This window comes from Simochromis diagramma, unplaced genomic scaffold (genome assembly GCF_900408965.1).
Source record: "Simochromis diagramma unplaced genomic scaffold, fSimDia1.1 OVJJ01000746.1, whole genome shotgun sequence".
In the NCBI taxonomy this organism is placed as follows: domain Eukaryota; kingdom Metazoa; phylum Chordata; class Actinopteri; order Cichliformes; family Cichlidae; genus Simochromis; species Simochromis diagramma.
Window position 1 is genome coordinate 3,623,296 of NW_024386757.1, and position 24,970 is coordinate 3,648,265.

General features: G+C 40.0%; 1 long non-coding RNA gene across 1 annotated transcript; it reads left to right on the plus strand.

Annotated features, from left to right (window-relative positions):
* Positions 1-8,293: 8,293 nt before the first annotated feature.
* LOC120731248 lies at positions 8,294-23,806 on the plus strand. The gene is made up of 2 exons (XR_005695317.1): positions 8,294-21,590; positions 21,630-23,806. It is a non-coding gene; the product is annotated as an uncharacterized LOC120731248 (long non-coding RNA).
* Positions 23,807-24,970: the final 1,164 nt, after the last annotated feature.

Sequence of the window (24,970 nt, forward strand, 5' to 3'; positions counted from 1 at the left end):
CCTTATTTTCCACGATTCGGTGTAACATTGTTGCACAAGCCTTGAGGTTCCTGAAATGCCTCCTGCATGAGCCACACTGTAATGTTACCACCAAAGTGTCAAGGTCTAGCACTGGCCTTGTTTAGATACATCATGCATGAAAGCTGTATTCTTTTTATTTTATTTTTTTTGTATTTTTAATTTTTTTTTTCTTCAGTTCATGTAGAGCTGCCATCTCCACAGGAATGTGTCCTGAAGAAGTGTTGGATTTACTTGATTCTGTTTGACATGGCTAACATAGCACGGCAATGTTTGTCAGACATTTCCTGTTGCGTGTTTCATTTGTGATGCTCACATTCATCCAGACAAAGCTCAGTGTCAAAACCGCTTCTGTGGACATTTGAGATCTTGATTTTACTGTGTGTGTGTTAAGAAGTGAGACATGCAGTGTGCAGGAGGCCTGCCTCTTTAAAGAAAACCCTTAATTGAAGCCAGCTGTTGGAATCTCTCTGTAGGCCAAACTGTGGTTAACAATAGTTTTGGTTGTTTCAAAGAGCCGCATGTTGCGTCCGTGTCCCAGAATGGAAACCGCTAACTTCTCATGTCTCTCATTTTCCCATCCTCTTCCTCATATTTCTTAAAAACTCCCTCATTAGTTGTTTTTAGTCTCTTATTAGCCCCTGAGCATGTCTTTTAAAGTACAAGGAGGAGCGCTGAAAATGAACATCACCAAACTGCAGATAGCAACAGAGAGAAATAAAGGCTGATGTAATTTTTAACACAAGTTGTTTTCAGAGGCAGAAATCTTGTTTAGAAGGAATGTATTTGTGTGTCTGTATCATAGAACAGGTGTGTGGACGAGTGGCTGCCCCAGCTGCTCGCAGCTGACTCATGCAGGACACTTGTGTGGATCTGTTGTTGTTGTTGGTTTGTTTTTTTGTTTTTTTTGTCCTTTCCTTCTCCCCCATGTGCCACATGGCTGTGACCACATGAACACCCCAAAGTTATTATCCCATTGAGTATTCAGTACATGCTCCTGGAGGTGAGTATTAGCAAGCCATTTTCAAAATTATCTCCAGCAAAGCTCTGTTCAATTTGTTCCAATCATCACAGCAAAGAAGGCAGTTTGATTATTTAACTCACAGCTGGGCGAAGGTGACGGTGGGTGGATGAGTTGACATTTATTTTTGCGCCAGCCACGTTGAAGGGTTCCCCCGCCCCCCCCAATATATTTAAATTTACAATAAGATATAAACCTTTACAATATATATATATTTTTTAGATTACTAATTAAACTTTTTTTCCTTTCTTTCATAAAACATTTTGGCTTTTAAAATGGTAACTGCTACTTTGCAGAGACCAAGGAGACTTACTGAAAAACCCAAACTACTGACTGTCAATAAAGAAGTGAACACAGCAAAGTCTGGAAATGCAGTAGTGCCTTGAACCTGCATTCTTTCCAACAGCCATCCAGGGGCTATTCTTGTGGTTGCAAAATGTAGTGATGTTGTGTAAAAGTATGAGTGTGCAGTGTTCTTGGTTTCTCAGTCACATTCATCCTTTGCTTTTGATACCAAGGTTTAAAAACGGTGAAACTCAAGTCTTCAGAACATCAGTCCACAAACTGATTATATGGCTTTAGCAATCTTTTATATAATGTCAATAACTCAGACATACAATATTAGCTTTTTTAAATTACAATACAATTTTATTTATTTAGCATGTTTAAAACCAGGGGATACACCAAAGTGCTTCACAGTAAAAATAACGGTAAATGATTACACTGAACAGTAAGTCATTAAAACAAGGTAAAATAGAGAAAGTAGAGAAAACAAACAAAAAGCATTAGTAAGTAGAGAAAGGGAGAGATCATGATTATCCAGAGAAATGAGTAGCGATACAGCAATTAATGAGGTGAGAATTAGCAAATTAGAAAAGCCAGGTTCAATAGGTAAGTTTTCAAGTGTGCTTTAAAGGATTGAATGGAGTCAGAGGCACAAATGGTAGCAGGAAGACTATTCCAGAGGCAAAAGCACGATCACCCCTAGTCTTCAGACGGTGCCTGGGCTGGGCCAGAAGTAACTGACCGGAAGATCGTAAAGAACGGCTGGGAGTACAGAGACTGAGGTCTGTGAGATAGTCGGGGGCTGTCTCACTGACCTTTGGTGAGATAGCATTTGAAAGTAAGCAGCAGAACTTTAAAATCAATACAAAATTTAATAGGCAGCCAATGTAAGTCAAACTTTCTAAATTTGCAGTTTTAAAAAAAAAAAGAATACAATGAAAAGGTTATGTGAGTGGTTTGGTTTGTCTGTTTGTTAGTAGAACTTCTCAGAAAGGTGGGGGAAATATAATTCCAGTTTAACCATAGGTGAGGTTAGGCCCAGTTTACAAGTGATAAACTTCAGCTAAACGGATTTCGGATTTGGATTTCGGAATTATTTGAAGGATTCTTTACTGTTGCAAAATTGGGCATTTTGCGTCAGAACTTACCCATTTTGATATCAATTTGTTAAAAAATAAGCAAAAAAAAGGATCGAGAGATGGTATTGATGACGTTAAAACGCCTATTGATTGTTTCACATCTATGTGTCTTGCTAGATCCAAGAACTTAGTTTATGAGTTCTTAATGAGGTGCGTGTGTGAATGCTGGAAGATGTTTAGCAACATGGCCTCGTCCTGACTCTTAAGGTAAAAGGTACCTGGTGAATGGTCCTTCTTAAACCATTAGGAGGAGACTTTATATAATGCTTGTCAGCTTATTCTTCCATGTTCTGTCAGGGCACACATACCACCGATGCCAGCTTATCTCTGACTGTTTGATAAGCAGCACTGTAAGGGCGGCTGTGAGGCGTCACAGTAATAGTTCTTGACAACTGCTGAAGGGCCACGTGCCTCTGAGGCACTACAGGTTCACGCCACAGATGAATGGCAGGAGCTGAGGTCAGACTCCATGCAGCTTGGAACATTTTAATGTAAGTGTTGCACTGGAGGAACTGTTTATGAAGAGAAAAACACCCCCAGTCCCTCATGAGTTGAAGCTGGACTGCAGCCAGCTATGGTATCTAGTCCAAATGAGATATTAATGACGTCATCCTAAGGCTAATTTGAAATTGGAATAAATGCAATACACTTTACGTTGACTTAAAAGACTGAAGACACAGTCACTGATTCTGGTCTCTTCTTTGGGTTTATCGTATCTCAGAGTGACATAGTCAGGGATCCTTTCCTCGTCTTTACAGGTCAGATTAATAGATTTTCTGACTGGTCTGCCTAGGTCGGCTAACACTCCCATCCAGTCCGACAGTATTTCTGTCAACTTCGGCCTGCTTAATATCCGTTCGCTTACGAACAAAGGACCTCTCATCCAGGATCTCCTAACAGACCGTAAGTTTGACTTTTTCTGCTTGACTGAGACATGGCAACAGCCCAATGACTTTTCGCAACTCAACGACTCCACCCCCCCGGGGTTTGTTTACACCTGCCAACCTCGCGAGTCCGGCCGTGGTGGTGGCCTCGCGATAATCTATCGCGAGAACTGGAAAGTCTCGCCGCTGTCCGCCCCTACGTACAGCTCCTTTTGAATCTGTTGTTTGTCAACTTTCAGGACCTACCCCAACTGTAATAGCTGTCATCTACCGCCCCCCAAAATTTAATTCTGTTTTTATCAGTGACTTTGCCGATCTGCTGACCAATCTAGCTACTGTCTCCTCTAATATAATATTGCTGGGTGACTTTAACGTTCACGTGGATAACTGCGACCATCCTCTTACCAAGGACCTTCTATCCTGCCTTGATAGTTTCAGCCTTAAACAATACATAAACTTCCCTACCCACATTAAGGGCCACACTTTGGACCTAGTCTGCTGTTCTGGACTTACCCCCTCCATCTGTACAGCTGACGAACTGCTAATTTCGGATCATCTACTTCTCTCCTTTAATGTTCACATGACCCTCTCTGTAATTAACAATCCCCGTATTATCTCTTTCCGGAATATCAAGAATATAAATCTTGATATCCTTTCCTCTGCTTTTTCTAGCTGCTTGTCTTCTAACAACTTAGCTATTCAAGAGGACCTGGTACTTTTTTATAATCATAGTCTTAGTAGTATTTTAAATTCCCTGGCTCCACAAAAAACCAGAACTGTACTTTTTTCTCGCTCTGCACCCTGGTACACCCCTGAACTCCGGCTACTGAAAGCTAAAGGCCGACAGCTTGAACGTCTCTATAAGAAAACTGGCCTTACTATTCATAAGGATATGTTTAATAACCACGTTCTGTTTTACCAGGAATGTATTAGTCAAACCAAATCTGCTTATTACTCTGCTATTGTCTGCTCAAGTGAGGACTCTACCAAGACCCTTTTCTCACTATTCAACTCTTTTAACAGGCCACCTGATTCTCTCCCTGCTCATCTCTATTCATCTAACTTCTGTGATGCTCTAATGCTATTCTTTATTGATAAAATTCATAAAATACACTTCGACCTGGACCCTAATGCTCAATGTAGCTTCTCTGTCCTAACTTCTCCCCCTTCTCACTTCCTCTCTGTTTTTCAACTTCCATCCTTAGCTGATATTGCTGATCTCATCCATAAATCAAAGCCTTCTACCTGCCAGCTCGATCCTATCCCCACTGTCCTCGTCAAAGCCTGCTTACTCCCTCTCCTTCCCCTCATATCTGCTATTATTCACTCTTCACTCACCACTGGAACTGTTCCTGCTTCCTTCAAAGTTGCTGCTATTACCCCAATTCTGAAAAAAACTGGTCTAGATCCCAACAACTTTAATAATTTTCGTCCTATCTCCAATCTACCATTTCTCTCAAAAATCCTTGAAAAAATAGTTGCTTCACAAGTCCATCTTCACCTAACTGATAATAACCTTTACGAACAGTTCCAGTCTGGCTTTCGCCCTCTACATAGCACTGAAACTGCTCTTATAAAAATAACAAACGACCTTCTTATAGCAGCTGATTCTGGTCTCCTCTCCATCCTTATCCTTCTTGATCTGAGTGCAGCTTTTGACACCATCTCTCATCCCATTCTCCTTAGCAGATTAGCTTCTATTGGTCTCTCTCACACTCCACTAGCCTGGTTTAAATCATACCTATCTGACCGCACTCAGTTCATTCAATTAAAATCCTTCACTTCTCAGCTTTCTCCTTTATCCACTGGGGTGCCCCAGGGATCTGTCCTCGAGCCCCTTCTTTTCATCATCTACCTTCTTCCACTCGGACATATTTTTCGTAAATATAATATTCAGTTCCACTGCTACGCCGATGACACCCAGCTCTATCTCTCTACCAAACCTGACTCTACTCTTCCTCCACCCTCCCTCATCCTCTGTCTAGCTGAACTTAATTCTTGGTTCTCCTCCAACTTTCTTAAACTCAACAGCAATAAATCGGAACTTCTTCTGGTTGGCACTAAACGACTGCTATCCAGAATTAACAATTTCTCTCTCACCATCAATAACTCGCTGGTCCCTATCTCTCCCTCTGTGAAAAGCTTGGGTGTCATTCTCGATAGCACATTATCCTTTAACTCACATATCAATAATATTACACGTGCAGCATATTTCCAACTCAGTAACATTAATCGCCTCCGCCCCTTCCTCACACCTCACGCCACTGCCATTCTCATCCATAATCTTGTTATCTCTAGAATTGACTACTGCAACTCATTATTATTTGGCCTTACACAAAAATCTATCAACAAGCTCCAACGTGTCCAGAACTCTGCTGCCCGTATTATCACTAGGACTTCTTCTACCCACCACATCTCCCCAATCCTGAAGCAACTTCACTGGCTCCCGGTCAAATTTCGCATCCATTTTAAAATAATTCTGTATACATTCAAGGCTATTCATTCTCTCTCTCCACCGTACCTCTCTGACTTATTACAGATGAAGCTCCCATCCCGCTGCCTCAGATCTTCATCTTCTCTTTCTCTCTCTGTTCCCTCTGCTCGTCTGATCACAATGGGAGGGAGGGCCTTTAGCTGCTCTGCCCCTCGACTTTGGAATTCCCTACCCCCGGACCTCAGAAATATTAGTTCATTCTCTCTTTTTAAGTCCACCCTCAAAACTCATCTGTTTAAAATTGCCTATTCTTAAATTTCTGTATGTTTTAACTTTTATCTTCTATTTTTATCGTTGTGTATATTTCCAGTTTTTATCTGTTGTACAGTGTCCTTGGGTGCTTTGAAAGGCGCTATTTAAATAAAATGTATTATTATTATTATTATTATTATTATTATTAATAATATTACAAGAAGTCTAAGGAGCTTGGAAAGAAAAGCGTCTGGACTTTTTTAAGTTGTTGTCAGTTGTCTTAAAGAAGTCCAGACGCTTTTCTTTCCAAGCTCCTTAGACTACGATGACCTGGATGACTGAGAACCTTCACAGACAATATTACAAGAACTGTGATTTGATTACTTAATGGACACATAATGGCATCGCTCTCTGTTAATTTCAGCGTAGCAGTCTTTGTCCACAAATCCCAGGGATTCAGCCCCCCCTGTCTGTGCCCTATCGTAGAAATAAATGTGACCTCTAAAGGAAAGTGAGGAATTGGTAGCAAGCTCTGGAGGCACATTTGGCCTTATTCCCCTCTAATACACAAGCTGATCGCAACCTGGTTTTCAAAGTTTGAATTTTTCAAAGGCCTTGTCCAGACTGGAAGTACAATGGTGTGTCTGTGTCTTTTTTTTTTTTTTTTTTTTTTTTTTTTTATGAACTTTTTGAACAGGCCATTAACTTTATAATTTTTTGGGATTGCTATTCCTGTATTATGGTTTCCATGTAAATGCAAGGACTGGTCCAAGTTTTCCTCCAGATGCAGAGTGAGGGCTGCAGAGCTGCTGATGTGACCTTGTGTTATTGTGATACCTGAATTGTCATATATTTTATATTCCTATAAAATGTTAGAATTTATTATAAACAGACCAATCAACTGGAAGAGTAAGAGTATAATCTAACTATAAAACCAAATGTATAATGTTGTCTGTTTATTGATGGGGGTGAATTGAACTATAAAATGTGAAATGGGACAGGAGAATAAAGGTGTAGTGCCAGAACAATTTCCTTTTGAAGTTTTTGGGGAAGATTTTGATCTCCTGGCAGCTTGCCATCATCTGCCCCTCATGCTTTCTCTCTCCCCGATTATTTTTTTTTTTTTCTCCCCTTCTCCTCTTTCTGCAGTTGCTGTCAGCCAGTCCATCCTTAATCTCACATTCTCATTTCTCTTCCAATCTGCTCCAAAAAGGCCCGCTTTGCAGTCCTCTCTGAGCCAGGACCCCCCCCCCCCCCCAAAGTTTTCATCCATCTGACGTTCCAGACGAGTTTCATCCCTCATGACTGAGGTCTTATGTTTCGGCCGTCTGCTGGATGGCTGTTTACTGAGGTAAAGTCAACCAGAGGAGCAAAGTAATCATACCGTGGATTTGTGGCTGACACAGGGCCAGCTCTCCCAGGATTACTGCTGATTCACTACAGTAAAAGATGTGACATGGAGCTCTTAGTATTAAGTTACCATAGGTAACATATTGCTTTACTTGGATATATATTAGGGTATTTTTAAGGTCGTGACAGACAGAAAAGACCAATTAATGTCTTTACCATAACCACAGCCCGGTGCTGCTTCTGAAAGTTAAGTGCCTTGCTCAAGGGTGTCTCAACAGTAATTAATAAGGAGAGCATTACTCATTCATTTTATTCATACTTCGTCCTTGCTGACCTCGTGATTCACATCATTGGCCTCCTGCTTAGAAGCTCCCTTCTCTAATCTGTAAGCTCCCACCAGCCATCACGTCCTTGGTGTTTTTCTTCCTGCTGAATGATACTTGTGTTTAACTCTGTGCCTTTTCCCTGTATTTTTCTGATGAGTCACTCCATGGACAGTCAGGATATTACAGACCAGACTGAGAAATGATCTCCTTTTTCTCTTCAGTGGTAGTTTGCTGCTTTTATGATTAGTATTTTCAGGGATACTTTGTTCCTTTGAGAAGTGGCAGTAGACAAATAAAGCACTTAAAATGCATTCCTACTGATAAACATTTTAGCAATGGAGACAGAAATAGCAGTCACATACTACCCAGAGCTGAGCAGGTAAGAGATCTGGAAACAAAGGCTGCTGCAGGCAACTATTAACAATTCTTCAACAGGTTCATCTACAGAGACCTTGTGACTTCTCCTACCTTTAGATTAGAGCAGTGGTTGGGGAACTCCAGGCCTTGAGGGCCAGTTTCCTGCAGGTTTTAGATGTGTCCTTGATCTAACACAGCTGATTCAAATAGCTAAATTACCTCCTCAGCATGTCTTGAAGTTCTCTAGATGCTTCGTAATGAACTAATCATTTGATTCAGTCGTGTTAACCTGGGGTGATATCTAAAACCTGCAGGACACCGGCCCTTGAGTTCACCACCCCCGGATTAGAGCCTAACCGATATAGTTTTTGTAAAGACTGATGTGGATATTTGGTGATTTACAAACCCAATGTTGTACTGCATCCATCTCTCTCATTTGTTATGTTTAGTTATTTATTTACTCATTTACAGTAGTCTCGGATCCAGCTGGTTGTTTATGATATTCCAAATGTGTTTTGCCAACAGAAGTTTTAGAGTGTCCACCGGTTGATAAACTTTGCAACATAACACTTATAACTTATAGCTTATAGCTAATATCGACTGATAATATACATACTAAGGAAAGGGCAAAAGCACAGTGCTGCAAAGCAAGAGCATATGTGTTATAAGCGGATCAAAAAATGAGAGCTATATAAGGGGGGAAAAAAATGTGGGACTAGAGCTCAGTCAGCATGTTGAATGTCCAATTGATGAACTTTAAGCTAACTGATACTTGATATTATGGGGGATGGCAAAAATAAGATGCATAAAAATATTTAAATTAAGGTTGCCACAATACAAACAACATCAATGAAATAAAAAGGAAGAAGTCTAGCTCCTATAATAATGTTAATGTTTTATTTGCCATAGCTGTTCGCTGCTAGCTTATTGATAACTTTACACACAGCTATTGTTCCTAGCGGGTAATTGCTAATAGTTAAGTAGCTAACATTAAAGTGTGGGCTGGCCAGATTAACACTTTTAACTGCTTAATACGTCACTGCTGTTGAAATGTGAAGCTTTACTATGGTCTCTAGTTGCCAAGAAGCATTGAATTGGTTTTGGCATCCCATGGGGCCTCAACACTTTAGTATGATACCTGTCTGCTGCTTATCTGCTAATGTCTATAGAAAGAAATGTAATCTTCTAGTGCTTCCTTTGTGTATTAGTTTGTGGTGCTAAACAAAAGTTTCTATAAAAGTATTGTTCCTAAGTACCTTCATCACAGGATCTCTCGAGGTCACTAGGTTGAAAATTATAGTGGCTGGAAAAAATTGGTGAAATTGAGATTTATTAACGCTTTTCTGAAATATTATGCAAATGCTAAGTTTCTAGCTTTTGAGTGTGAAACACTGGAATTATCTGACACTTTTTTTTGGGGGGGGGGGGGTGTACAATGAGTGATACCAGTCATAATTAAACCCTGTTTTGACATTTACCAAGAAGCGGCATTACCCAAAGATAAATGCTGCTTGACATTTAACTGTGAAATGAGTAATGATTTGGTATAAAATACTTTCCTTCTTGTTAAATATGGAACATTTTGCATCCAGAAAGTGTATTTCTTTATCTTAAATATAGCTTTTGTAGTCTCCCCCTCGCCCCCCCCTGTAATTTTTAAACAAAACTTTTGTGTGTGTTGAAATGTTCATTTGCCTGGTAAAACATAGCTTGCCATCACCAGTGTGTGAATGTGTGTGTGAATGGGTAGATGACTGGATGTGTAAAGCGCTTTTGGGGTCCTTAGGGACTAGTAAAGCGCTATATAAATACAGGCCATTTATTTATTTTAACATAGGTTTACATTGACCGTTGTACATCTTTGGTACAGATTGGTGTTGAAAGTATGACCCAGCCCTTGTAGAACAATTTACTGAACATTCAACACAGTACAAAGATGTTTTGGGCGTGAAGTTACAGCAGTTGTTTCTTCACATTCACACATTGATTCCTGTTGTATCCTCTTTTTAAAGAAAAAATTAAATTATCTGATAAGAAGAAAAACATTTTCTTCTATGTGATCACATCTCTGCAATGCTCAGCCTCTTTGTCTAAACAAATAGCAAAGAGCAAACTCCAGCTCCATGTTAAACTATGATGTCATTGCTCCTGCTGCTGTTGTGATTTGTTGTTTTTCACCAAAAACCCCCCACAAGAGGCTGCTTGGGCCTAATGCATGCATCCATGCGCCTTAATATGTTTCTGTTGCAGGTTTATTTTTAGTTACAAATGTGAGTGCGCTTACATGGTGACAACGGAGTGCTACAGAGTTGGAGACTAAACAAAGTGTTGACGATTCTTTGTAAAATCTTTTTTTATTTATTTAGGGTTTTTTTTTTTTTTTTTTTTTTTTTAAAGCGTGGAGTTATTTGAGTTGCTCGGTGAATGAATCATTACAGCCTGTTTGTGTTTAAATGTGCTAGTGTATGACTGTGTATGCATGTCTGTAAGCATTTAAAGGAGTAACAATGAAGAAATGCGAGCATATCATGTAATTAGCCACCTGTAATTCCTGTTGATGATGATGATGATGATCTGGTGTCCTGCTCAGTGATATTGGCCCAGGAATATTTTTAATGGCCTGTGGAGGAAGGACCCCCCCCCCCCCCCCCCAAGCTTTTAAAATATATAATTGTATATTATTTTTTAATATTATTACACTACAATTAAGCAATCTAGTTTATTGATTTATATTGATCTAAATCTGTAAAATGTTACTACAGTCTTGATCTGGCCTAGTACACCCCATACCCCCCTTTAGACTCACCCCTGCTTGCTAGAAAGTGAGATGATATCCACCAGCCTTCAGCAAGCGGACTAATTTCAACACTGAGTTTTATTTTAAATTCTGTAGCTTTACTGTAGTACTTCCTGTGTAAAACAGCAGGGAGTGGAAGCTGATACAACGGTCTTTCTTTCTTCACGTTGGAGTTGTTGATCAGGCGCTTTTTCCCAGTAAATTTCGGGTTTGCTTTTAGTTACATGACTAGTGTTGAAGTTGATTAAAGGTAGAAAACAATATTAATGCCTACTTGAAGTTATAGACCGTCAGTACTTTTCTCATCTTGTGCATTTCCCATGGTTATACCTCTCTGACCTGTCTTCCCCGTGATGTTTGTGTAATGTATGTATGGTCTGAAGGGTAAGATAGCGCTGGCAGTTTTAACCCAATTTCCCTCGGGATGAATAAAGTATTATCAATCAAAAGTGTTTGCTGAGCTCTGAATGCTTCACTTGGTGGGTGTGTGTGTGTGTGTGTGTGTGTGTGTGTGTGTGTGTGTGTGTGTGTCAGACAAGTTGTGTGCTTACTTCACCATCCTGTGAAATTTGTGAGCTTCTGCCATGGACATCATTGTCTGAGGGGGAAAAAGTACTGAGAAGACTACAAAATAGGAGTTTTGTATGATCTGTCCAAAATTTTTCCACGGTGGCATACAGTTCGATCATAGCGCAAAGGAGTATCTGGTATAAACATAGCTTTGGATCCATTAGAGGGAATCGATGTCAAAAGATAATGTTGGTAACATAGCTAATTTTTTGCAATTTATAGAACAAAGTATATTTACTAAAGAAACACACAGGTAGCCGGAAATAATTGTTAAAATATGGACACCTGTACACATACTTTTGGCATACGTTTCATCAGAGCATGTGAAAAGGGTTGACTGTGCAGGAGTGTTTGAGACAGTGTTAGTCAACAGTACGTGTCATTGCTCTGGCCAGCTGCATGCCCACGGTGTGCTCAACTGTGTGATTTGCCAGCAGGAGGCCACGCTAGCCTGATGATCCACGACAGCTCATGAATGTGCTTTTCTGCCGACCTTTCACTTGTCCTCTCCCTCTCCTTCTTCTGAGATTATGCTTATGCCATTTCAGCTCTGCTGGTCAGCATGCAATGAGGAGTGACAGTGATGTTGGTAGATGAGGTGAAGCAAATGTGACGCAGAAGCATTTTTGCCCCTGTTGGTTGCTAAGTTTAATTACTTCACAGTGCAGGATCAGTTGGATGTTTCTGATCATTGTTTGGAGGATTAAAGGTCCTTTTGGACCTTGGAAATAAGTTATATAGGTTAAGCATAGCTGTCACTGAGATGTGATGTGTTTATTCTTTAACTATGTTGTTGCAGCTATTCGAATGATGTTAATATACAGTGTTGTCAATATGATCAATCAGTCCAGTGCTCTAAAAGGTCGGAGTTATGGTGAAAACGGAACAGGACAATTTAACTTAAAGTTAACGGCTGGCCTGCTGCCTTTATTTGTATGAACAGGTTTTCCAGCAGTGAGCCAACATGCACTGTCTGAGGACCTTGTGATCTGCTGATTTAAATCCAACGATCAGTCAGACTTGTACATGTGGTTATAAGCAGCACTGAGGTATAATTTGTCCTGCAGCCAACCTAACAGCTACAACAAAATGAAGTGTTGTATGAGCTCAAACAGTATCTCCTTAAATGGACTGATTCTTATATAGCACTTTTCTACTCTCCCGGAGTACTCAAAGCGCTCTATACAACATGCCCCAATCACACCCATTCACACAAGCACTTTTTCTAAGCTGTTAAGTGCGCCCTATCTAACATTCATACACATTCAGACTCCAATGGATGCATCGGAGAGCAACTTGGGGTTAGTACACTGCCTAAGGATACTTGACACGTAGACTGGAGGAGCCAGTCTGTCAGCAGAGTCGAAGTGATGTAATCAGACTGTTGGTGTCATCCAATTCCCTTCAATTGATCTTATCTCTTTTCACATCTCACACATATTTAACCCTGTTGGTTCAGTTTTGTTGTCTTTGAAGTCTTTCTGTATATCTCTCTCTCGTCCATCCATCCATTATGTTTTCTTTCTTTCTTTCTTTCCTTTTTTTTTTTTTTTTTTTTTCTTTAAATGTGGGCAGATTTTTAATCAGATATGCACAGATCTGTACAACTCTCATTCTCTCCATTTGTGTTCTTAAGAGAAATAATTTTTCCACTGTGTTATAGTTCTGGCATGGGATCTCATCCCAGTAGGACATGCCATAAACACCTCCTAGGAGGTGCCCAGGAGGCACACTAGTCAGATTCCCCAACCACCTTCGTGGGCTTCCTTTGCTACAGATCTAGTGAAATGAACAATGTTGTGTGATGTTTTTGAAATTGGTAATACAAAATTTTAAAGCTTTTGATTAGCAAGTAAGGATCAATCAGGTTGGAGTTGGATAGCGTTGCTTTATTTGTGTGGAGTTTTTTAGGAGCGTGCAGAGACTGTGAAGAAAATAAAGTTGTGTTAGCATGTTGAATTAGTCCAGGTTCAGGACTGATGGATTGTAAAGAACTGAGTGAAACCCCTACTTGCAGGGCTGATACTGCACCCATCCCTCCAGCACAACTGATGCTTTAAAGGAGCTGTGGACGTGGCTTGAGGCACCAAGTAGCAGGCTAGCTAGAAATCAATAATAAAACAGCAGTAGTGAATTTCCCTCTTCTCACATTTTCTCTCTGTGTAATTTGGCTGTCCTGACACCACAGAAATCCAGCAGAGTCAGACTGGAAAGAGATTAGAAATGAACGGATGGGTAAACTTGTAATTTTGTTCATTCTTCAGTAAGGAATAAACAAACCAAGGCACACATACTGATGATGGCTGAAGGGATTATTATTACTCCCCTGTGGTTGCTAACTCCTTGAACCCTCCGCTAGGACAGTGTATGGATTTATGATACACACATCTTTTGTGTGATGCTCTGGGGACCTCCTAATGGGGTGGGGGTGGGGGGTGGTGTTCTCCTGGTGACTGTTTTGTGTAACCTGTCTGTGTGTTAATCCTTTTCCTACAGGCAGATTGACTATTTTCAGCAGATAATAGCATGACCTACATGCATAAAAGAACCCATACTCATTGTAGTTATGGTATTGCTTTATATTAAAGTATTAACTCCTCATCACTGTCAGAATTTTTACGGAATTAAAGTTGCTGACAGACTGTTTGTCAGTAAGTCAACTTAAATACAACTCCATGAACTAAGATCCTCTTCAGCTCCTTTTTATAGCCAATTGCATACAATCGCTTAAAGCTCAGAAAAAGCTCATCTATTGCTTTTAATTTTGAGTACTGTTGAAGGGGTTGCTCAATAAAAGTATTGAATTACTTTCCTTATTTACTTTTGTAGTTAGCACGACATTAATAGTCTCTTGGATTAGCGCACACTCAGCTTGAACGTCACTGTGTGCCTGTGCACTGTGTGTATCATTACGTATAAAGATGCTAGCATGATGTTTTCATAGGTTTTTTGGAAAGGTTTGATGTGGTGGATCATTGCACAGTTTGACCTTACTGCTACTGTTTTGTTTTTGTTTTTTTTATAGTAGTAATCAGCACTCTTAAAATTTGAAGATCACTCTGATTGCTGTCCTGTCTCCCACATAAAATGATGTCAAGCATGTACATAAAAAGACTCGCTGCACACTGGAATGTGCATCCCTTTAAAATTGACTGCTGGTCACATGCAGACACTCCCGGCTCCGGTTGCCTAGGTAACCCTCTAATGTATTTACTACTACTTGTCATGCAGCTACAATCAATGATATCGCACACTCTGACTGGTGGTTTCCTCAAACACTTTGGTGGCAGCGGTTATTTCACCCATCGTTTCATGGAGTCGTAGAATTCCTTTCACTTTATATCACAACTTTAATATGCCCTGTCACTGCAAATCACTTCCACTGTGGACACAGTTTTTTTTTTTTCTATCCGCAAATCATGCAGATAATTGAAACATTGGAGATCAATTAACTTCAAATTTATGGAGTGCAATTAGTCACTAATAACAATCCTTCCACTGGGATGATTATTAGTAACTAATGCTTTATAGCACAGTTGGAGACAAATGTAATATGATGATAGTAGTGCTTTACTTTGTAATTTAGCGATGCACTGGTCCAAAATTTGGACTTGATATGAGATAATCCTGACCAAAAAGCCTGACTGGTGACAGTGGACTGATTTGTTCAGTTAAACTAAATGTTATTTATATTGTGCAATCTTTGTTGATTGGTTGACACGAAGGGGAAAAAGAAGGGGAAAGAGAGATAAGACATCTCCTTATGCTCTCTCTATTGTTGAAGTGTAAGTGGTGGATTGTTGCAAAACTATTTGGAATGCACTACATACTTTAGTTTTTCTAAAGTTTTAAATTTTAACTGAAGTTTTAGCTCACTTGTAATTTTCTTATTGCACAATTAATTATTAAAAGTAATATTTGTCAATGCTTCTGTGTTTAATGTTTGTTGCCTGTTATTAACTTTTTCAAAATATATAAACTCGCATTCCCAAGTCTTGGATTACTACCCCCTAGCCCAAATGGTTCTGTCATTAGAAGTGGTCGTCCAGGCAACACAAGAATACCGCCAAATTGACGCTCTTTGTTTGGCCCGTTGTGGCCTCACTACATCTTGAATGAACAGAAAGGGGAAATAATAGTCACAGTTCCATGAAGATGGAGAGAAGGCAAAAGACAGGCGAGGGAGGAGCATAAGAACGTGACTTCTGAAACAGGTCATCCACATCTCAGCTAGGCCTCATTTGGCTTCCATAATGAAACGACCCCAGACAAACCTCTCCATCTTTGTTTCCCTGCACAATGCCTGTGCAGCAGGAGAGAATCATCTGACACATGAACTCCCAGCAGTCAGCTGTGTTCAACAGGCTGTACTGACACACACAGGGATAGTTTATCTGTCTACTGTGCTTCCAAGCACTGCAATATTAGCCAGCATTATTATGTATTGCATATCTGAGCTCATGAGATGGACAGTGTTCTCCTTTTCTTGCTTTGAGGGTAATTGTTGCCATGACCTTAATGGAGATTTATTTGATCTATTTGGCTAGACGTCTGTTGCACCTTCCAGAAAGTCTTAGTGCTGCTTTTAAGGACACGTTCTTGGACATGGTCAGGGCTACACTTCTTAGAAATCAAAGAGATACAAACAACATGTACAAAGGAACTTTTGGAGAGTAATGGGGCTTTATTACATGTATACAACACGCATGCATATTTCAAGTAAATAAATGTCCTCAAAGATGAGCATATTAAATTTTGGGCACTTGGGTTGCAGGTTGTTCCTCATGAATTCCTTTCTTTTGTTTTGAAAATCACTACAAAGATGACACAACCTGGCTGATTTCATGTACCTCCTGCCACATGACCCACTAAACGTATTAGTGGCTTATGGTTGAACTGACTGTCTCAGGTATAAGTGTGTAGCATTGTATATGTACTTTAATTCACTTTGGGTCCTTTTTGTGTGGTTGCGGTGACAAGCTAATAAAGCTTCTGAATCAGGCTGGGCGATTAATTCAAAATGAATCAAAACTAACACGCAAAGTCTCTAACTGACCTAATCTTGTTAATGTAGGTTATTTTATTATTCGTTTTAAAAGGCTGTTAACACTCCCTGAAGTTTGTGTTTAAGTGGGAGATGGTACAATGTACTGAGGGGATTGTCATTTTACTCTGCGCCTTCCACTCTGACATGGAAGCATCATGGAGGAAAAACATAACACTAAGCCAACTGCACAAGTGAGAAGCACATTGACGGTGGCTTTGGCAGATTTATGTGCTATCTGCTGGCAGATTGAACAAAGTCAATTTTCACTTATTATACTAATGTTATTAGGAATAACCATGGTCGCGTGCCTTATATTAAATGGAGTTTTTCGCTGGCAATCTTTAAAAGTCATTAATCTGTCAAAGGGTGTTCATTCTTCCACCAATCAGCTGGTGTTGGTCTCAAAGGAGACCCACGTGGTTATAGAGAACATTGTGTGCAGCACAGAGCAATCAACCTGCTGAGATCTTCAAATTCTCCTCCTTGTAGCAGCTACACCTCATCTTTTAAACGAAGCTCTTATTAAAATTTCAGAGGCCTCTGATGTAACTCATTTTCTGCTCGCTGACAGCTCAGTTGCACAGCTGCCGTTTGAAAGCAGCCTGCTTATCACCTGTTGACATCTGAGAACACACACAAAGAGTCGGGGTTGTACTTTAACTATTCTAATTACTTTTCACATAGTTCAAGACCTTGAGGTTCTATTATTTATTATTTTTATTTATTTATTTTTTTGGTATAGCTGCTTTTTGGGAGGTAGCTGGAACTGGTTATTTTCCTGCACGCTGGTCAGTGTGTCTGGGGCAATGGCTCAAGGATTTCAGACAACGATCTTCACAGTTGACATTAGTTAGATGATACCAGATTACTGCTTTCTCCACTGTTAGAAGTAAGAATTCAGTCACAGGGTTTGGTTGGAATGATTTGTTTTGCTGACTTGTGGCTGGATTTTTATGCTCCAGTTTCCAGGTTTTAATACTTTAATGTGGTTAATGCACGCATACGTGCATGCTCTTAGTATGAGTGTGTTTGTTGTTTCTACACACCTTGGCTATTGGCCTATTATGTGACAAATCAGCAGGAGGCATGGCTAAGATGACAGCCAGGTGAGGTGGACTAGGCTTCATTCTGTTTTACCACAGCCGCGTCAGGGGCTCTCTGGTCTGCTCTTCTCTGCAAATCCTGACCTGTGCTGTATTTCAAGAAAAACTGTCATTTGATGTCCAACTAGTGTGTGTGTGGGTGGGTGTTGTGTGTGGGGTTTTTTTTTTTTTTTTTTTTTTTTTTTTTTTTTTTTTTTTTTTTTTTTTAAATAGTTTCACCCTCCAGTGAACGCAGTGGTCCCTGCATGTGTGGGTTTTCTTGTTTTCTGGGTGACTGTGTGGACTTGTCCATGGACCATCGATGCGCCAACTATGCATGTTCCTCGGGCAGTGAACTTGAAGTGGACTGCAAAGTATTATAACAGGAACAGCTACTCTACTGTCAACACCTGATACTTCTGCTGAGCTCAGAGTTAGCTACAGGGTGTTCAGTTTCAGGGGCACTTCAGTGGGCATGGCCCATCATTTCTTTTGTAAGAATTCAGCATCAGCTGAAGGTTGATCTCACACAAGTTCTCCTCCAGCGGTACTGTACACACTGAAATTAGTGGAGGTAAATCCAATTTAGATAAGATGTGCTACGCAGTTAAATACCATTAACAAAGTACAGCTTGAATAACAGCTTTCCTTTAACAGTACACTCTGCTAATTGCACATGTCAAAGTGGATTTATTAGGCAGACAGTACTGTTGAGACTGAAACCGTTTATTAATGTCAGGCGGTAGAGGATCTTAGTACAAAAAAAGACCTCTTAAGTGACATCACCAGCATTTTGAGAGTACAAATGTGTAAGACACAGAGTGAAATACAAACAGTGGAACACAAATATGGGTGTTTACAGGTAAGGCAGTGATCTAGTGAAAGTACATTAGAATAACATTCTGAGCTGCTGAGGGACTTTTCTTTTGCCTGGCACAGCCAATGGTATTTTTACATAGGCTCTTATCACAGAAAATGTGATAAGAGCTTGTAGGAAATAAGATTATGATCCTGACACAGACGGCTATATGCACGGCCTTACCTTCATTAATTGGAATCATTGAAGTGAACCTCTTCACCATGTTTGTGCAGTTGGGAGTATTTTTATTGGAATTTTCTGACAAAATGGAGCTTGCTCTGTGGGTTTTTTTTTTTTTTTTTTTTTTTTTTTTTTTTTTTTTCTTTCTTTCAGGGTTACTTGGCGCCGCCGCCGCCACCGCCGCTGCTGCTACTACTATTAATACTGCAGTAACACGCAAACACTAATGTTGAGGCTTTGAAAGAGTCCAGTACATAAAATAATTGGAAAACAAATGAAATAAAACTGCACCCAAAGCAGTAAATGATCTACTCTGGAATAATATATTTGGTACAGGGTTGTAGATTCCCGCTCTGCTTTTAGGTTAAATCTGATACTTTTTTTTTGTTGTTGTTGCCATGGTTTTTACCCCTCTGCCATAAAAGGGTCATGGGTATTGTCGACACCCCATTGGGCGTGTGGACGTTGTGGACATGCAAGTTTGTGAATGCAACAACTCAAGAACATGGCGATGTAGGCGTTTGATCTTGATACCTTAGGTGCATCTATTATGAGGCTGGAGGGTCGTGCTGATGGCTGCCAGCATTTTTACATGTGGAAGAGCTGCCGGAGCCCCACCTATAGTAATAGTGGAGCGCTGGAGTATCTCTAGGAGCAGACGGCGGCTCTATTGGTCACGAATTATTTTGGAGCTTGTCGGGTTTTTTTTTTTATTTTATTTTTTTTTATTATTATTATTTTTTTATTTCATTTATCCTTCCTAGCTGTTAAGGCATTGCTATGCTGGCTAACATTTAGAGTTAGCATTCTTGGTATTACCCAGTATGTCATTAGGTTCTGTATTTTTATAAAAATTGAAGTAATTAGTGCAACAATTGTCTGTTTCTGTGTTATGTTTGCCCCCTTAAATAGATGAGAAAAATACCAAAACAGCTGGAACTGCACAGAATCCTAGTTCCATGTATTGTTTTCCTCTTGTCTGTGATGACATTAACAGATAAATTGTTGCTAAGCTGCTGGTTAATAATGCTTTTTAAAACATCTCAAATGTTTACTTTTATTACTGGATTTTATACCCAAGGAACCAAATGACCTTAATTAGATGAATGCAGTGGAATTTTTTTTTTTCAGCTTGTTTGCTGGGTCATGCCTGTGCAGATCACATTTCCATTGCTGCTGTATTATCAGTGTAAGTACTATATCCACACATGTAACCTCAGGCAGCAGATGTCACTGGTAGTAAAAACTGGAAGAGGCTTATGTGGCAGCCTGTAATGCCCCAGCCGTTCTAATGCCCAATACCCTACCCTGCCAGCCATCATGTGGGCATGTATGTTTCTGACTCTGTGTGTATTAGGTGTGGAGGCTGGTTGCTGACCCAGTCCAGGCTAGATGCTCTGTTTCCTCTCACACTCACTGTGGGCCCTTTCTGTGTGTGAAAGTCTGCCAACTGTTAAAACATGTTTCCTTTGTGTGTGGACAACAGCACATGCAAAAAGCTGAAGCACTCGGAGACATCGGGGGAGCCTGTATGGTGGGATGCTGTGGGTGAAGAAAGCTGAGCGTCTTGATAGAAATGTGTGTGAGATGAGTAAAAACAGGTGGCTGCTCTGTTTGTCCATCTGCACCCTCTTCCATAGCAGCTGTCTGTCCTTTCCCCTCACCCACTCTGTGTGCATGTGATTTCTACTAGGGTCAGGGGTCACAAACTACAGTCTGTACAATTCAGCCAGTCTACACTAGTAAAACTAATAAATATACTTTATCTTTGTTTGCGAGGCTGCTGGTATGAAGTGATGTGGTTTTGTGTTTTAATGTATATGTGGGCATTTTGAAATTGAGAACATATTTCATGTAGAGCTGCTATGTAGGATTGTAGGGTTTTCATCTTGGTATGTTAGTCAGTTGAAATGAAAAGTTCTGGAGAAATGCTAGAGTCTGAAGATGATCTTCTGTGTGACGTTAGACAGGGTAACAGAGTTCGGAGTCCAAAAGATTTGGGGAACAAGTCCCGGAAGGAATTGGGTCTGGCAGAAGTGTGATTTCACATAAACACAAAGCACAGTCAAATGGGTTAAAGATTATGTTGAACCCCCGTTAATACGATTGAAAAAGGCCCCCAGATTTGGACAAATTTAAAGTGAGTGTCAGCCAGACGAAAACTAACCTCTTCAACATACGAACATGCAATCACCTCACCTAGCCAAACCCTAAACAAGGGATGGTGATTTCCAGGCTCTAAGAAGTCTTTTAGCCACAATCATGCCAAACTTTAAGGCTTTCTGAAGATGATGTCGAAGTGCCAGTGAGGTTACGGAGCAGCCTATGACTGCAAGTATACTATGTGGCTTTAATTTTAAGTCATAAATCTGGTTAGATAGATATAGATCGCTTGCTCTCATGCTTCCCAGAAACTCCTGAGTGTTGGGCATGATCAAAAAAGGTGACCAAGGGTTCTTTCCGCCTCTTTGCATTTATCACACAATGAGGAAATGGATGGAAAAATACTGGCTCCATTTCAGAGAAATGCAAACGATGAAGGACTTTGAACTGGCATTAACAGAGCACTCTTTAATCTTCTTCAACACATAGGCCCATAAATCATCTGATATATCTACTTCTATGTCAGGTTAATGGAGATGCACTACTTATTTTTTATTTTATTTTATTTTATTTTTTTTAAACAAGCTGATTGACGTAAACCTTTTCACTGGGTAAACCGTTGTTGTTCAGTGTAGGGATAGTTGAGTGTTTGGGTCAGGACACAAGGACAACAAATATGCTGTCCTTGTGTCCTGACAAGAATAATTTAATAATTTCTTGTTAAATCAATTAAAATACTTTGGGAATACTACCAATGAGTGCTCGTCTAATCTCAGATATAATGATTAAATGTGACTTTATGTATGTAAACAGCAACATAGGAGATTGTCTGATTTATCACAATTAATTTTTGTATTATGAGAAACAGGTTTTTATGTAATTGCCAGTTTGACCCATCTGTGACCGTGGCAGACTTTAGTAGCAGGTTTTTAGTAGCAGTGTTGGTACTAAATTGTTGACGATCTCCTTTTGCAGTAATAAAGAAATGACAGAAGTAAGATAACTTGACCTTTATTGGATGAAATGGATGTGTACAAAGTGTAATTCAACTTGCAGTTGAGAAGGTGATAGATCACATCCCTTGTTACTGGAATACTCAATATTCATTAATCACAATACTGTTGTATTCTGAGTGATGTGCTCTAATAACATTGTATTCTGTATTCCCACCTAACATTTCTGAAAGTGTGTTTCAGAGAAATTAATTAAACTGAAAAATTTAACATAGAATATAAAATGAAGTTTCTTGTAAACTGTAGAATATCAATGAAGGGTTTAGTTTAGAATTTTTTTTTAAAATTTTAATGTCATCTCACTAATGCAGTTATTTTCAAGAGTAAAACGGTATTTATTGTTTAAAAACCATATTTACTCTTTAAATAAATCTGTTTACATGTTTGTGAATGTCCTTAAACTTCCACAAAGTCAGTCTGATAATCTGTGTGTGCATATGAGAGAGAGAGAGAGAGAGAGGGGGAGACCTAAAGCAGTGTCTGTCCTACATCCTACACTGTGTGAGCCAAGTCTGCTCTTATCAGCTAAAGATAAAGAGACTCTTCATTCTGACCGCTCATCTTAGCCAGCCTCTATTCTCTTTTCTCCTTCCGTCTTTTCCCTTTGGAAGCATGCTTTCCCTCCTTAACCTGTAGATTTTTTTTTTTTTTTTTTTGTATCATTTCATTTAATCTTCTTTCTGTTTGTTTTTGTTCAAATGTGAAAGACTTCTCAGAAACTCAGTTTTTTGGGTGTACAAATTCACACAAATTCTATGTTTCTGGTGTTACAGGGGCACAGAGTGATGCAAAGCTTCCATCTAGCTTTCTGTTTGATGCTCTTTGTGGTTTAAGTATGCTACGTCTGCTTTTTACATGATGAAAATCATCGTTATCAGAGTTCTTAAATCTGATAAATGTTTTTCTTTCCTACTGTTATTTCTTTCTCATTGTAACTGTTGGAGTGCATGTTACAGAGTGGAATGTGTGTGGGGGTTTTTTGGGCTACAATTTTACAGAGATCCCTTAAAGTGTCATGGCCCAGCCTTCTTGTAATATGGCAGTTAGACGTGGTATTTACTTCCACAGCTGTCTTTATGAGCATTGCAGTCCACCTTTTGTAAAAGTTATAACTTGTTAGCTAGGTGGAATTGTTATCATGCTTCCTGAAAACCCTGTTTTAGGGTTAGGCCTTGCTGTTAGGATTAGGTTTGTTTGGCCTTGATGCTTGTTGGTGGTTTATGGGAACTCGATGCCTGTCTACCTTTAGCGTTTTATTTGTGTTTTTGGTTTTGCACTTCATCCACTCTGAGTGAACTCCCTTCACATTTCTGGCCCACTTGAAAAACAAACTCTGTCAAATGATTGACCGAGTTTGGGGTGAGTGAAAGCTTCACTCCGTTTGCTCTCTGTGTATTTATGCCCCTGCACGCACTGAACTAACACAGCAACTTTTAACCAAAATCTGAGAACTACGTGGTACCAGGGTCCCCTGCAGTCCAGCCACCAAGTTTGAAGTGAATCAGATGAATGGTGAAGAACAGACAGTGACGTACATCCAGGGTTTTCAGATGAGTAACGTGCACACACTCTGAGCACCAACAGGAGGAAGCATTATCAGCGCTTTAGCAGATCTTTGACAAATAAACAGTTTCCAGCATGTAAAACGCATCAGTTGTTCTGTCTCTCACTTTTTTCCCTCTCTCATTCTTATTTTCCTCTTCGTTTCTGTTGTTCCTCTACCACGTCTTCTTGCTCTTGATCACTTTTCTCAGTTTTCTCTTCATTTCTCACGCCCACACTAACAGATGGGTTGCAGCCATTGTTTCACACGGCAAACATGGCCAATTTTTCAGGGTTTTGACAGCAGTTACAGTGCGCTCAAATCTGTGAATATAGCTGAAAGAAGTTTGCAACTTCCTCGGCCTGGTGTTGGGAGTTATCACAGTGCAGTTCCAACAAACATACAGTCTGCATTGGAGAATTAGGCCTCTCTGGCATTGAGTGAAATCACTGCAGAGTAAAGAGCACACACTCAGAGAAAGACGCTTAGCAGCGCTATCTGAATATTAACACGGTTGTCTCACTGTCTTGTCTTTGCATACATTTTGAAAATGATAAACCCAACTGTACAGTTTTCACTGTTCGCGTAGAGAAAGCGGCGAGTCTGGGTCCAGTAGAATCAGTGTGCTGAATAACTGTGGAGGGGAGGACTGACTATAACAAGTGTAGTCACAGACATGTGTCATATGCTGGTTTTAAAATAAGGAGTTCACAGGAGGCTGCGATTGGGACTTCCATAAATATTTTCACTAACTGAGAAAATGCAGAGCAAAGGGAAAGTCAGGTGAGAGGAGGGGAGCTGGCAGCTTCATAAGAGCTTGTTTCTTTTGCTGACGTATTGGCGGCGCTCCTGTTGTCTTTGTCAAATTCCTTGCTGAGAGTAAAAATCTCCTGTGCAAACAGCCAGTGGTATGCTCAAAGGCACTCTTATCTGCTTTTTGCAAAGACTTCCAAGCATAAGCTGTGAAGTTTGAATATTAATCACTTTAATGAAGCACCATAACACCGTGCGATGTACAGATCGAGCCTTTTACTCGGGGCAAGGGTTTGTGCAAAAAATAGTGTCTGCCACTGCTGCCGCTGTAATATGTAATGGTGCACGGTAGAGATTACCAATTTGTTTTCACTGTTTGCCGTTACCTAACACAGAGGATTCGGCCTATAAAAGGGCTTTTATTTTGTCCACCAAGTACTTATGTAACCTTCTATTCACTCTAATCCCATCCTGTAAAAAAGCAAACAAAAAAACAGTTTCTATACATTTCTCTCATCATTCATTCAACATGAGAAGGTGGCATTCTGTAAAAAGTGATGTTTAAACTAAATGATTTAATATATAGACTTTCTTTTCCATCTTGCACTGATGTTACCACAGGCCGAGACTTGGCCGTCGTGTCTTCCTTTGTACAGCCACACACACACTGAAAAATACTATGATACCTTTACTTCACTCTGTTTGTGGGGATCTGGTTTTCAGTTTTGGGTCAGCTTGTTGTTTGTAACGTCACCTGGGGAATACTCTGTGTAGGGGTGAATTTGGCCAATGGTAGAGATTTTGACTCTACCGCAATGGCACATGTTGATGGTGTCATCTGCGCCTGTTTTGGTCAAAAGCATTGCAGTGGCTGCAAGCAATATAATCTGCAAATTGTGCCGGGCGACAGTAATAGCGAAGAGACTAAGCACGTTTTGGAATATGAGGAAAGCCAAA